The sequence below is a fragment of the Lutra lutra genome, chromosome 4, assembly GCF_902655055.1.
Source record: "Lutra lutra chromosome 4, mLutLut1.2, whole genome shotgun sequence".
Taxonomy (NCBI): Eukaryota; Metazoa; Chordata; class Mammalia; order Carnivora; family Mustelidae; genus Lutra; species Lutra lutra.
The window spans coordinates 26648213-26663272 of NC_062281.1; the positions used below are offsets into that span (position 1 = coordinate 26648213).

General features: G+C 36.9%; 1 protein-coding gene and 1 non-coding gene across 6 annotated transcripts in view; one reads left to right on the forward strand and one right to left on the reverse strand.

Moving 5' to 3' along the window:
- The window catches only part of CSMD3 (CUB and Sushi multiple domains 3), a 1255873-nt gene that overhangs the window by 798490 nt on the left and 442323 nt on the right, over positions 1-15060 (forward strand). The gene's annotated exons all lie outside the window — the stretch shown is intronic.
- Positions 10553-10659, reverse strand: LOC125099479 (U6 spliceosomal RNA). Its single transcript, XR_007127205.1, has one exon. It is a non-coding gene; the product is annotated as a U6 spliceosomal RNA (small nuclear RNA).

Genomic DNA, 15060 nt, shown 5'->3' on the forward strand with positions numbered 1-15060 from the left:
TGGTTGCAATATGACTGTGGTAGTTTGAGCTATCACTTCCTGTGTTCAAAAGAGAAAGAAAAGGACAGGAATGGGTTGCAACATGCAATGTCTTTCCCTTTCTGTAAAGAAAGGTTTTGTCATAGTTACTACTATCAGATTACTGCTTACTTTAAGGTGAACTAAAAAAAAATAATAATAAATTATAGCAATATGTAAGAAGGTACATAATGTGAATGTACAACTCATGATTACGACAAAATGAACACCCAGAGCAAGAAAGAGAATATTGCCAGCATTCCAGAAACTCTCCTCCTTGCCTTCTTCCAGTAAAAACACTAAGTTGGTTTTTGTAAAAGTTGGGATAATGGTCACATCTGGGTGAGTGGAAATTGTGGTGATTAGGAGAAAACATGTTATTTTTTAAAAAAGACATATCTGCTCATTTTTTTGAACTCTGGATTGTCTTAATTTGGTCTTTTGTAACAAATAAGAGTGGTTGATTCTTCTTACTTGCTTTATAAATATAACTCCAAATAATTAGAAGTTTTTTCACCATCCAGTAGATATACTAAGAGAAATAATGTTTAGAAGTTTTTGATGGCTGCTGTTAGGCTGCTAGCAGTTATGGTTCTTTCAAAAGAAAAATCCATTTACTTTGATTGCTATTATAGTTCAAAAAATATTGATCTACCCCTGCTTGCAAACTCTTTTAAATAGGTAGCTACAGAGATTTAGACAAAAATCTATATTTCACTTTGTTCTTTCATTCAAGGTACTTTGAAGGAAAATATTTAAAGAATAGACAGGTTAAGTGAGGTTGAAGTGAACAATGCTGTGTTGACTCCTTCTCATAAAGAAGAATGCTTCCTGATACTTTCATTTAACTGTTCTATTATTAGACTCTAAGTTCCTAAAGGAGTGGGGTCGTGTCTCTTTAATTGACTCTATATCATGTTTAGTTCATTTCATGGATGATGAGCATGACTGCTATGTGTGAAGTTTTTGTTGGGTATGCATCATCAGGATACTTTACCAAAGACTTGTCTGTACTTAGAATAAAGTCAGAGATGCTTCTTAGTGCACATGAGCTACCCCGTAGCTTCCAACCTCATGTCTTACCTCACTCTTCCTTGTACCGTAACCCCAGCCATACGGACCTGCTTGGATTTTTTCAAAAGGATGACTATCATCCTTTGGTCAAATTCTTCCCCTTGCCTGAAATGTCACAAACTACCACACACACTACAACACCTCCCTCCACCACACACATCCTTGCAAACCTGCCCAATCTTAGTTTATGTCTCAGTTTTTTGTTTTGTTTTGTTTAAAGATTTTATTTTTAAGTAATCTCTATACCCAAAGTGGAGCTCAAACTCACAATTCAAGATCAAGAGTTGTAGGCTGTACTGACTGAGCCAGACAGGCACCCCCCATGTTTCAGTTTTTAGAATCTTTCCACTCCTAACCAGAATTGTTCATTTTCTTCCCATGCCTTCCATTATATTATTATTAAACAACGTTATTTATCACACTTTTATGTATTCGCATACTTGTTTGTTTGTTTGTTTGTTTCTTGGTGGGCAGTAATAGATGAAGTTTTATTCATCTCTACATCCCAAAATTTAGGAGAAAGTATAATTTCAAGACACTCTTCTTGAATGAACATACTAGGAAATGACTGAATGGACAGATGAATGAATGTGTGAATGAATATCACTGTACCTGAAAAAATTATAATGAATCTATCTATAGTTAGATGGTTTACTACTTGATAGCATCAAGTGATCTGAAATTTCTACAATGAGAATGACCTTGAGCATATTCCTGGGTTTCCTAATCCCAACAGCCTGCCACATTGCCCTTTTATCATACACACTGTACCTAGTCCCAGGTGGAAAGCAAATGCTGAGGAAGTCCTTTGAAGGACATTAAGAATATAAAGAATGGGTCAGGTTTTAAGAATACTCCCTCAGGGGGCGCCTGGGTGGCTCAGTGGGTTAAAGCCTCTGCCTTCAGCTCGGGCCATGATCCCAGCGTCATGGGATCGAGCCCCGAATCGGGCTCTCTGCTCAGCGGGGAGCCTGCTTCCTCCTCTCTCTCTCTCTCTCTCTCTCTGCCTACTTGTGATCTCTATCTGTCAAATAAATAAATAAAATCCTAAAAAAAGAAAAAAAAGAAAGAAAGAAAGAAAATACTACCTCAGGGCAAGTCAGGGAAGTGGAGTCACTTGTCACTTTACATTTCACCTTTAGGCTTAAATCAGAATACATAGAGCATGCACTTAACTTCTCAAGTCATCTTGCAGCTTTAAAACATTTACAGTTTGTGGCATAGCTGTCAACCAGAGCATAGTTTGTTTTTATTCTCTTAAAAAATCTGTGCTAAGAAATTAAAAAATACACACTGAGTACATCTATTTGACAGACTGACTCTTACAGACTGTTTTTTAAGGGCCAAGATTATGACACACACTCTTTTGTGGCTATAGTTTCTAGCACAGTTCTTGGTACACAGTGGATACTTTAGCAAATATTGCACTGAAATGAGTTTGTTATACTTTGAAGTTGGTTAAGACCAGACTTTAGATTTTCTGACCTAAGAGACTATATCAAGAAGTATGTGTGTATATCTGTGTGTATGTGTGTATTTAATTGATTCTCACCTTTCCCTATTAAAATGTTGGGACAATAAAATTTATATACCAAGGAACTATTTAGTTAACATTGGTTCTCAGTTTTGGAATCACTACATTGTGGAATATTTTGAACTATTGTGAAATATGTTAATATTGCTAAATATGTTAATACTTAAATACCTACTTTCATATATTATTTCTTTTTAATTAAATCAGAGAATACTTAGTCTTTTCTCTAAAAATAACCTCATTCCATTGGGCCATGTTTTTCATAAAACCCCAGGAAGCCCATTGTCAGAAGAAAGTCTGATAATCACTGGGTTGGAAGAAAATGCCACACAACCCAAGTTCATAGATCCCTTCCTTACTGTCTTAGTCCCTTTGCCCTGCTACAACAAAATACCACACTAGGTAATTTGTAAACAAAAGAAATTTATTTCTCACAGTTCTGAAGGCTGAAAGTCCAAGACCAAGGTACCAGACATTTGTTTTTGTTTTATTTTGTGTGTGTGTTATTTCTGTTTGTTTGCTTGTTTTTAGCATGGGGACCTTTTGTTGAGTTTTCTCTTTAGGTCATAGCTGTCACCTTTTCTCTCTGTCCTCACTGGGACAAGGTATTTCTCTGAAGCTTCTTTCATAAGAGTACTAATCTCATTCCTAAGGTCTCAGCCCTCTTGACATGATCACCCCCAAAGGTTCCATCTTCTAATACTCATCTTTGAATTTTGAGGAGACACCTTCAGACATGACACCTACGAAGGCTGGCAAACTCCTTGTTTGTTTACACATATGTTAACTGTAGTTCCTTGGTATCCTCTAAATTAGAAACATGGGACTGGGGCGCCTGGGTGGCTCAGTGGGTTAAGCCTCTGCCTTTGGCTCAGGTCATGATCCCAGGGTCCTGGGATCGAGCCCCGAATTGGGCTCTCTGCTCCGCAGGGAGCCTGCTTCCCCCACCCCCCCACCTGCCTCTCTGCCTACTTGTGATCTCTCTGTCTGTCAAATAAATAAATAAAATTAAAAAAAAAAAAAGGAAACATGGGACTGAGATGATGGAATATAGTTTTGTCATAAATATGTCAATGCAACCATAAAAACAGCTCCAAATTAATGATATGTCAAAAAAAAATCATATTTAGAAGCAAAGAAAAGCACATTGTTTTTATCACCAATAAAGAGCTCTTAATTCTATGAAATGTGTTAAAGCATTCAATAACTTCTTAAGGTCACATATGATTAAGAATTGAGTAATTTTTAAAAATTCTTCTATTTGCTATATATCAAAAGAGTGTATGATTTAACTATGGGCTACAGATATTCTTTTACACTAGCTCTGTTGGAAAAGGTAAACTTTGTCTCAGGGTATATTTACAGCATTCTGAAGTTTGCATATTTATTTTTTATTAAATGATTTTATCTAATCTGAAGTTTTTTAAATGTCAGGGCTTTCATCATGACTGTAAAGTACACAACTATTATTCAAATACATCTTTTATTACTTTGCCTGGGAAGTTATAGATTTTATTCTCAAAAATCTTTTGAAGTTGACTGTAGTCTCATTTGTCCGAGATGCTTGAAGGTGAGACCGAATTTAACTCACAAGGTCTTTTCTAGCTGCATGATTCCGTATTTCACAACCTTTGTAAGCCCGTTGCTAAGGTAATGAGATTCCCAAGAGCCTTCTTAACATTAAGAATCAGCAAAACTGCAAGTTTTACAGATCACTTTCTTTTAACCTACACAGTTTCTCTGTGAAGCATTTGAATTACAGTGTCAACTGTTGTCAAGTCAGAGATTGATCAATGAGAATTTCTATGTCACTTTGAGGCCAGATGTTAGTCTTTGGCTGGAAATCTGATTGAATTTAAAATTAGAGTTTATTACTTTAGGCATCAAGGATCAAAGTTACTTGGTCACTATAGAAAAGGTCTTGAAAGAGTCCTGTTCTACAAATTTCAGCCACTGCCATTTAAACCTACATTTCCAATTTTGTTCTCAACTCATTGCAAAAGAGCTTTCCATAGTGCTCTGCTTCTATTTCCTCTGACCTCCCATCTTCATTTACTTTAGCACCTCTTCCCCAGCCTCTGATTTCTTTGCCTCCTCAGCAGGGAAGAGAAAGAGCAGAACCAGGTGCTACTCTGTGAATGCCAACCTCTGACTGCAAATGAATGTTCACTCTGCTCCTTCCAATTTTAGTTGTAAATGATACACAGTATTTATGACTCCAATGGAGGCAACATTTGTTAAGAAACCCCAACTCCATTTTGTATTCTAAGAGACAAAATACTATAAGATAATGAAGTCACCTATCAGTGGGAAAGATTAACAATTCTTTCTGTGTTGCATTAAGCATTCAGTGGTAAGCTACACTGTATCGGTCAGAAATACTGCAGGAAACAAATGGCACTTTCACATTAAGTCTATGTAAATATGTTGACAGAAATTAAGGAAATTTAGAAGATGTTATACAGTATCTCTGGCTGTTGTCACTACAACAGGGAGCTATGATCATCTTCAGGAATGATAACCACAGCTCTCAGAGGACAGCTATATGAAAAGGGTACCTTGACATAAGCTTGGCTTTCAGTCAAGGGTTACAGCCATTCCATGGTAATTAGGCAGAGGAGTTGGGAGAAAAATGCCCTCTGAAACTCTCTTCTCAATCTCCTCATCCCATCTCCTGCTAGTGCCACTTGTTTCTTGATTACCCATTGCACACAGAGAAGGTTGGGTAGCACAAGAGTCTCTCTATTATGCGTCCATGTGGGTCAACTCCTACTCCTACACCCAGTGGTAAAAAGCAAGAATAAAAAGATGGTGAATGGTTCTTGAGAGGTAATTAGAAAATATTCAGCACTCATCTTCTACCATTATAAGACAACTATAGAATTTAAATTATCCAAAAGACTTAACAGGAACATGTCATTCCACGGTTTTCTATATATTTAGTTCTACATAGCTGTAGGAATTTGTGATTGTATATATTGTTTACTAATAGAACCACATGTTTTTGTATGCTCCTCATTGCCTTTCTTCATTCTTTACATATTCCACAACTATTCTTTGAAAATTATGCTGAGAGAGGATATATTCTGAAGAACACATATTCCATAACAACTAACTGGGTTCAAATCCAAGCTCTGCCACATAAAATGTGTATGCCTTCAGTCAAACTACTTACCCCTTTGAATCTTCATAGGGGTATATCAGGATTAAATGTAGCAAGTAATTAGAACATTGCTTGGCATTGGGGCACCTGAGTGGGTCAGTCAGTTAAGCCTCTGACTTCAACTCAGGTCATGATCTCAGGGTCCTGGGATCCAGCTGGTAGAGGACTCTGCACCCACCAGGGAGTCTGCTTCTCCCTCTCATTCTGCCCTGCCCACACTCCTACTCTCTTTCTCTCAGATAAATAAATAAAATATTAAAAAAAAAGAACTTTGCCTGGAATATACATGATATATAAATTATTGTTACCCTCATGTGTATAGATACCTGAAATACAAAGATCACTAAAAGCTTGTGGGAGGAGATAGATAAGTAAACAAATTATAGTAAAATATACAGGTCAATATAAGTATGCCATAGAAGCCCAAAGAAAGGAAAAACTAACTGTGCTTTTAAGCTCAGGGCAGTACTTATGGAAAACGTATAACCTGACCTTGAGAAATACACAGGAATTTCCCCAGGTTTTGCATACTAGAAGAATGCCTTATTTCTAGGCAGAGAAGATGGCATTCCTAGATCACGTGGGTGTGAAAGGGAACAGTAGGTGTCTCAATAGGCATGACATTTAGGTTGCTTGTAGGAAAATGATGGAAGACAAGACTGGAGAGACAGGAAAGATTTAGATTATGAGGACCTTCCACTGGAAAGGATCTGAATAATTTTTAAAAGTACTTTGGTGCCATGCAGAGGTGGGATTAGTGTGTTAAAGCATTGGAGACATAATTTCTTTTAAAAATAAAATGTTGCTATCTTTCCCAATATGGGAGTCAAGTTAATTCATCTATTTCCCCCAATTTTTCAGTATCTGGCCCACATTATCCTCTGCATCCTTTCTCTCAAGCAGCTTGGAAGAGTGGAAAAGAGTGTGCTTACTGGAGTCATATAGATGTTGAATCTCATTTAAGCTCTTTCTGTGTATATGAGCTTGGTCAACCTCTCAGAACCTTGTTTTTTCATCTGTTAAGCTGGAGTAATATGCCTTTTTCTCAGTGTTTCATAAGAAATGCATGACTTAAAACAGTTACAGTATTTAGCAACCCTCTTGTCAAATAATAGTCACTCAATAATTGGAGCTAATATCCTATCTTCCTGGAAACCACATCTGTGTTTATACAACCATTAGATAGCCCAGTCCCTTACCTTGTCCATTCACTGGTTGCCAGTGATAAGTCACAGGTCCTAGCTTTTTTTCCCTAGAAAACAGAGGCTGAGGCATAGCTTATGGATTAATACTTAATGGGGGAAGAAAGGGAGTGCAATTCCAAAACAGCAAAGATGAGGGATGAAAGAGATATAACAGGGAAATTGAGGAATCAAATATGGGGTGATATACTATTGGCTGTTACTGAGTTGGTCACAGCCTCACAAGAAACACATGTGTTTGGTCATGTGGGCCATGTGGGCCAGTTGTGTTTTGGTGCCATCTTTCTGGGGAGAGGGAGGTAAGCAATGAATCCACTGGTCCCCTTCCCATTTCCTGCCTCTTGTTGGTCAAAGTTCATCCCTCAGGCGTTAAGTACTCCACAATTCCAGGTGGCACTGAAAACCCTTAAGGGAGCTGTTGGGAAAATTAAGCTTTTGACAATCCTATTGGATCAAATCTTGGTACTGGAGCTTCTCTAGTTTTTGCTGCAATGAACAAGCTAAAGTAGAGTGTGTTGATGGTTGTTCCATGCCCCCAAACATATATGGGCTTGAGGCAGCTGGTAGTGTTAGGATAGCTGCTGTGAGAAGTGGCCATGTCCATTCTGCCATATTCCATTTGTTAGAAGCTAGTCATTAGTGCTGTCCAATAATCAAAGAGAGAAAAATTTGCTTGCACCTTTGGATAGGAGGATCGTCAAAGAATTTGCAGACATGTTTTAAAACCACCACAGAACTATTTGAAGTCAAGATGCAAACATAATGACTCATCACTCCCAAATACTTTGAGTTTTATAAAAACAGAGACTCTGTCCCACAAAACCACAAAATAACCAACCAGGTTAGAAAGTTAACCTTGTTACAACACTATCAAATAATTCATGGATGCCATTCAAATCTCGCTAATGATCCAAAGAATGTTGCTTTTCCCTTCCTTGTTCAGGAGTCAACCCACAAAACTATTGCATTTATTTGTCATGTCTTTTTGTTATAAATAACATGTCCTTCAATCTGAGTCCAGGCAGTCTTTCCTCCTATCCAGACTTAGCCCATGCATTCTTAACAGGAATACCACAAAAATGATTCTGTGTCTTAGTGCATCACATCAGGAGGTAAACAATTTCCACATTTCCCACACTGTTTATGTGAACTGTGATCACCTAGTAAAATTTGTGTCTTCTGGTTTTTCCATGGTAACATCACCATTTTCACCTTTGTGACTGATACATGCTTCAAAGAGAGGTAACCCAAGACTACACTATTATCTTGTTTTTTTATCGAACATTCACCCAGAATCCAAAATCACTAACATGGCTACCAAATATTGATCTTCTATTTTTATTAATTCTACATTTTTTAAATTGCCATTCTACATGCAGAGTTTTCTCTCTCTCTCTCTCTCTCTATATATATATATATATATATATCTATATATATATATAGTTTTATCTATCTATATATAAAGTTTTATCTATATCTATCTTTCTATCTACACACATTTTCATCTCTACCTAACCTGTGTATATCCATATTTTAAATGCAAATTCACACAACTCCTCCACTCCAATTTCCCCTCAGGATTCTTTGAAATCTTCCCTTTTTCTTCATCTCCTTTTTGATAATAAAAATTCTGGTTACCTTTATCCTCAAATTTATGCTTTTCACTATCCCCTCATATATACTCAATCTCCCAAACTTACTGGCTGCCTTCTTGGCCTTACCTTTACTTGTTTGGCCCCCAACCACATCAACTACTTGACCTCACCACCCTTCAATGCTTAGTGCTACCTTCACTGCCTTTGCTGTAGGCTGAATATTTGTGCCCCCTGAAATTCGTATGTTGAAATCTAATGGCCAGTGTGATGGACTTGGAGATGGGGCCTTTGGGAGATGATTAGGTTATCAGAGTGGAATCCCAGTGAATGGGATTAGTGCACCAGAGAACTCCCTCACCCATTCTACCATGTGAGGATGCAGCTAGTGGAGAAGAAAACTTTTCCCTTCTAGGTTCTTTGGCTGGTCTAATAATTAAGTTGACATAAGACAGATTAACAGGAGAAAATGTTAATTTCATATTTATAAGAACCCCCATGATATTAGTCTTCTTAATAGTCAAGCAATTGAGATTTATATACCATCCTGAGCTAAGGAGAAAGAGGGAAGGATCTGGGATCTCAAAGGGGGAGGAAGACAATTTACAGGAAGATGGGGAAAGCTAATGTTTCTAAACAAATATTTGCCATTCTGTGCAGAGACAATGGGACACAAAGAGGAATTTGAACAAACAGGCCTTGCTGAATTCCTTCTGGCTTACCACACCTAGCGCATACTCTTTGTAGTTATTTTCGGTGATAGCTGTCTACCAGGCCAGGCCCTCTAACTAATGCTTTCAGGCAGTTAAAAGGGAGGCAAAAAGCTACTCCTGAGTCCCTTGGGCCTTGATTGACTTACACTCAAAACAATCCACACATCAAAGTGGCACACTCTGGTAGGGCCTGTCCTGGACCCCGTCACAGCAATAAAAGGCTGTCTGCGAACGAGGAAATAGGATGTCACCAGACACCAAATCTCTAGACACTTGATCTTGGACCTCCCAGCTCTTACAACCCCGAGAAACAAATTTCTGTTTTTCATAAACCCAGCCTATGGTATTCTGTTAAAGTAACCCCGACAGACTCAGCTTCCAACCAAGTCACCACCTATAGAAGGAAAGAGAAGCAAAAAGACTATATATCTTTACTGCTACTGCTCATCTTCCACCTAAATACCTTCCCTTCTTTCCTCTTCTCCAATCCACTCAGTGAAATGACTCAAAGCACAAGGATCACCTTTACCTATTTTCCAACCTCCAACTCCAAGAGGGCTTAGCTATTCCTCCTTTGTGCCTTCATTTAAGAGCAGAGGATACAACTTATTTATCTTTATATCCCTAATACTTAGTATCATTTTGATACGTATTAGAAACAAAACAAATATTTCATAAATGGGAAATTAAAGAATGAAAATTTCTCCAGTATAACTTACTGATTTAGACTTTGTGGGGCACTGGGATGGCTTGATTGGTTAAGTATCCGACTCTTGATCTCAGTTCAGCTCTTGGTTTCAGGGTTGTGAGTTCCACACTGGTTGTGGAGCCTACTAAAAAGAGAGGAAAAACAGACTTTGTTTTGCACATAGACTCTGCTATACACAAGTTTTGTGAAATTATCTGAGTTAGTGTCTTTGGGCTGTTACAACAAAAATACCATAAACTAGATGTATAATAACAAATATCTCAGTCTGAAGACTAGAAAGTCCAAGATCAAGGCTCATTTCCTCATCCATAGATGACTGTCTTCTCTCTGTGTCCTCACTCAGCAAAAGAGGCAAAGGAGCTTTTAAAGTCCTCTTTTATAAGGGCACTAATCCCTTATAAATAATGAGGCTTCTAACCTCATGACCTAATCACCTCCCCAAAACTCTACTTCAAAACACCATCACATGGGGGATTAGGTTTCAACATATTAATGGGGGGGTGGAGGAGGGTAATTATTCAGTCTATAGCTATGCTTATCTTTTTTTTTTTTAATGGAACTCTTCATGAATTTGCATGTCATCTTTGCACCAAGGCCATGATAATCTTCTCTGTATAGTTCCAATTTTAGTATATGTGCTGACGAAGCGAGCACCATACTTACATTTTCTGATTCTCAGCTTTCTCATCTGTAAAGATGACAATTCCATCACAGAGTTTTTATGAGGATTAAATTATATAATTAATGTTGAAAAAAGATTTCCACAGTGCCAGTACAGTTTTCATGCTCAAAAAATGATAGCCACTATTTTTAGTTATTGTTTGTGACTGTTTCTACTGTAATAGTCATCTGTTGCATATTAACTATTTGTTCAGATATTAGTTTCACCTCTTGGGTACAAAAAAAATTTCAAAGACACTGATATATAATAGGTTTGTATTTATTGTACTTACTGCATATTTTTCAGTATGAGAGTACTGTGGCTACAAAATTACATCTTTGTTGAAAATATATCTTTGATAGATGACTTTTATGATATTGAGGTATGTTCCTTATATTCCTATACGTGTAAAGTTTTAATCAAGAAAGGATGCTATATTTTGTCAAATGCTTTTTCTGCATCAAGAGGATCATATAATTCTTGTCCTTTCTTTTATTAATGTGATGTGTCACATTGATTGATTTGCAAATGTTGAACCACCCTTGCAGTCCAGGAATAAATCCCATGTGGTGAGTAATCTTTTTAATGTACTGTTGGATCCTTTTGTCTAGTATCTTGGTGACTATTTTAGCATCCATTTTTATCAGCATTATTGGTCTATAATTCCTTTTGGTGTGGTCTTTGTCAGGTTTTGGGATCAAGGTAACGCTGGCCTCATAGAATGAGTTTGGAAGTTTTCCCTCCATTTCTATTTTTTGAAACTGTTTCAGAAGAATAGGTGTTAGTTCTTCTTTAAATGTTTGGTAGAATTCCCCTAGGAAGCCATCTGGCCCTGTATTCTTGTTTTGGGGGAGGCTTTTGATTACTGCTTCAATTTCCTTGCAGTTTATAGGTCTGTTCAGATCTTCTATTTCTTACTGTTTCAGTTTTGATAGCTTATATATCTCTAGGAGTCCGTCCATTTCTTCCAAATTGCCTAATATGTTGGCATATAGTCGCTCATAATATGTTCTTAAAGTTGGTTGTATTTCTTTGGGGTTGGTCATGATCTCTCCTCTTTCATTCATGATTTTATTAATTTGGGTCCTTTCTCTTTTCTTTTTGATAAGTCTGGCTATGGGTTTATCAATCTTATTAATTCTTTCAACAAACCAGCTTCTAGATTCATTGATCTGTTCTACTGTTATTCTGGTTACTATTTCATTGATTTCTGCTCCAGTTATTATTTCTCTTCTCCTGCTTGGCTTAGGCTTTATTTGTAGTTCTTTCTCCAGTTCCTTTAGGTGTAAGGTTAGCTTGTGTATTTGAGACCTTCTTTATTTCTTGAGAAAGGCATATATTGCAACATACTTCCCTCTTAGGACCGCCTTTGCTGTATTGCAAAGGTTATGATGAGTTGTGTTTTCATTCTCATTAGTTCCCATGAATTTTTTTTTTTAATTCTTCTTCAATTTTCTGGTTGACCCATTGATTTTTTATCAGGATACTCTTTAACCTCCAAGTGTTTTATTTCCTTCCAAATTTCCTCTTATGATTGAGCTCCAGTTTCAAAGCATTATGATCTGAAAATATGGGAAACAAACTGAGGATTGCTAAAGGGAAGGTGGGTGGGGGATGCAGAACTGGGTGATGGGCATTAAGGAGAGCACAAGATGTGATGAACACTGGGTGTTGTACGTAAATGATGAATTGCTGAACACTACATCCAAAACTAATGATGTACTTTGTGTTGACTAACTGAATTTAAATAATAATAAAAAAGAAAATATATCTTTGATTTTCACAAATCAAGGAACAAAGAAAAAAAAACATATGGTTGGTTTCAAAACACTAGAGTAAGCGCTTACTCTCACTTCTATCCCAAAGATTTTAGAAAACATATTTTAAAAATTCACTGATGCTTAAGAATAGAAAGAGGAAATGTCAGTTGTTATGAGGCTATAGGGGATCCCTAACAAAAATGTATATAAATAAATGTGTAAAAATATATACAGAATATAGAGGTAAGCGGAGAATTTCATAAGCCAGTGTCATCATGGGAGGCTCTTGCTATGGCTTCTGCGCAGGAAGACACCAGGCTTCGGGGCTAGAAGCCTTCAGGAAGGAGTCTGTGGGCAGTTCTGAGAAACTGCAGTGATGACCTCAGAGGAAAATATTTCAGCTACAGAGCCAAATACCCAGATATGGAATGAGAGTCCAGTGCACTTATCAAGAAGGAGGGCTCCCCAACTCAAAAAGAAGACCACAAAAGTGAACTGCACCACTGCTCAACAGAGGGAAAAGTTTACACCCAGAACTACAAGGTGGTTCTGACATTAGAAGAAATAAGCCTAAAGGTGGCAGATGGTGAAGGTGAAGATGGGGAGTGCCGGACCTGCAGAGTTGCGGCAAAGCAATCAGATAAGAACAGTTATTTGACAGCTTGCTCAAAACCAGCAGTCTTGTTCTTTCCTCAAGTACCTCCTCCCACATCTTCATCACAGGATCAACAACAATTATGATTTACCACATTCTCTTTAAACAATCTGCTTTAGAACTTTCATTCTGCTCTCTTCATACTCTTCTGCTTATACCCAAGGAAATGGTTGAAAGAGGACTAAGAAAATTATTTTAAATAAGTATATTAGATATCCTCAGAAATAAAGGGAGAAATTGCATTCATGAAAGAATAGTAGGAGGTTATGAAACAATAAAAAGTAATAATAATCATTAAATATTCAAAAAATGACATGATTTTTCAGTATTAGGTTGATTTGGGATTAGATAAGCATGCACAGTGAATTAGTAAATCAGAATATGTATACATACATTAACATATATATATAATACTTCTTCAAGAATGCAGAATAGAGAACTTCAAAAATAAGAATTTGAAAGATTGAGCAACATGAAGGCTAAATCCCCAAATTCCAATATTCAATGTAAATGAATTTTAGAGAGATGAAAGTACATAAGGAAAAATATTTTAAGGGAAATAATGGTAACAATTTCTCAGCATGTAAAAAAGTTACAAGTTATTTGACAAGAAATCTATCAAGCCCCAAGCTTTAAATAAATGAATAGATCATAAATAAATAAAAATACCTAGGTAAATGATAGTGACATTAAAAACAGCAAGTCTAGGGGCTTCTGGGTGGTATAGTGGGTCGAGGGCTGTTTCAGCTCAGGTCTTGATCTGAGTTTCTTGGGATAGATAGAAATAAAATATCAAACCCAGTGTATTAAAGGAATCATTATAGCAATCTACGGCATCTGATAAAAATGCACAGGTGTTCAAAAATAAATGCAAAATTATTGTTTGGTTAGAAAAAGAGCAAGTTATAGAATAACAGTCACAGTATACTACAATAAAATTATAATGCATATGTAATGTATGTATTATAATACATAGTTTTAGAGAGGAGTTTAATATTTACATAAATATAGATGTTTATAATATTTCATATGATATATGCCTATGTATAATTATAAAAACATAGGAAAACAACTGGAGAGACCATTCAAATTGGTGCTGGTAGATTATAGAAAAATCAGGAATGTGTGATTGCTGGAATATCAGGATAGAAGCCATAACTTTATCGCAAAGTTTTATCTTTTAAGTTGTTTTTCCATCGTTTGAAGACAATCAATGCGATTTCATCTGACTTAAAAATGAAAACAACTACCACAATAATTTGCTATTGACATTCTTAGCTTCACAATGAAGATCCTAGACATTTGGAGTTTCTTTGAACGTCAGCTGAAAGAGTGCTTTCATGTGCTTTTAAGAGAATTTTTTCAACCTTCTTCAATTTAACTCATATAGAAACATTCTTGGAGGAACATATCTGGGTGATTTGGAATGCAAAATTGATTCCCGCCCTAAGAAGTTTTTTTTTTTTTTTAAAGATTTTATTTATTTATTTGACAGACAGAGATCACAAGTAGGCAGAGAGGCAGTCAGAGAGAGGAGGTAGCAGGCTCCCTGCTGAGCAGAGAGCCTGATGCGGGGCTTGATCACAGGACCCTGGGATCATGACCTGAGCTGAAGGCAGAGGCTTTAACCCACTGAGCCACCCAGGCACCCCAAGAAGTTTTTTTTTGACAGGTGTAGTTGGGGAAATAATTCAACCAGCAAGTGTCAGGGAGACTGGCAGATCCTACAAGAAAGGTATTCACTGATTGCTGTAGGAACATTGAGACAGCAACAGTACCTCATATCCTGGTCATGACCTAAGGATTTACTGTATCATGTACAGATAACAAAAATAAGAAACGTTTTGGGGGTTTTGGGGAAAATACAGAGATGTGTGTGTGTGTGTGTGTGTGTGTGTGTGTGTATAGCGCAGACAAAAAATTGAAATTTTCTGTTAGACACAATCACTAGCATGTGTTTTGATCACCCCAGATTCCCC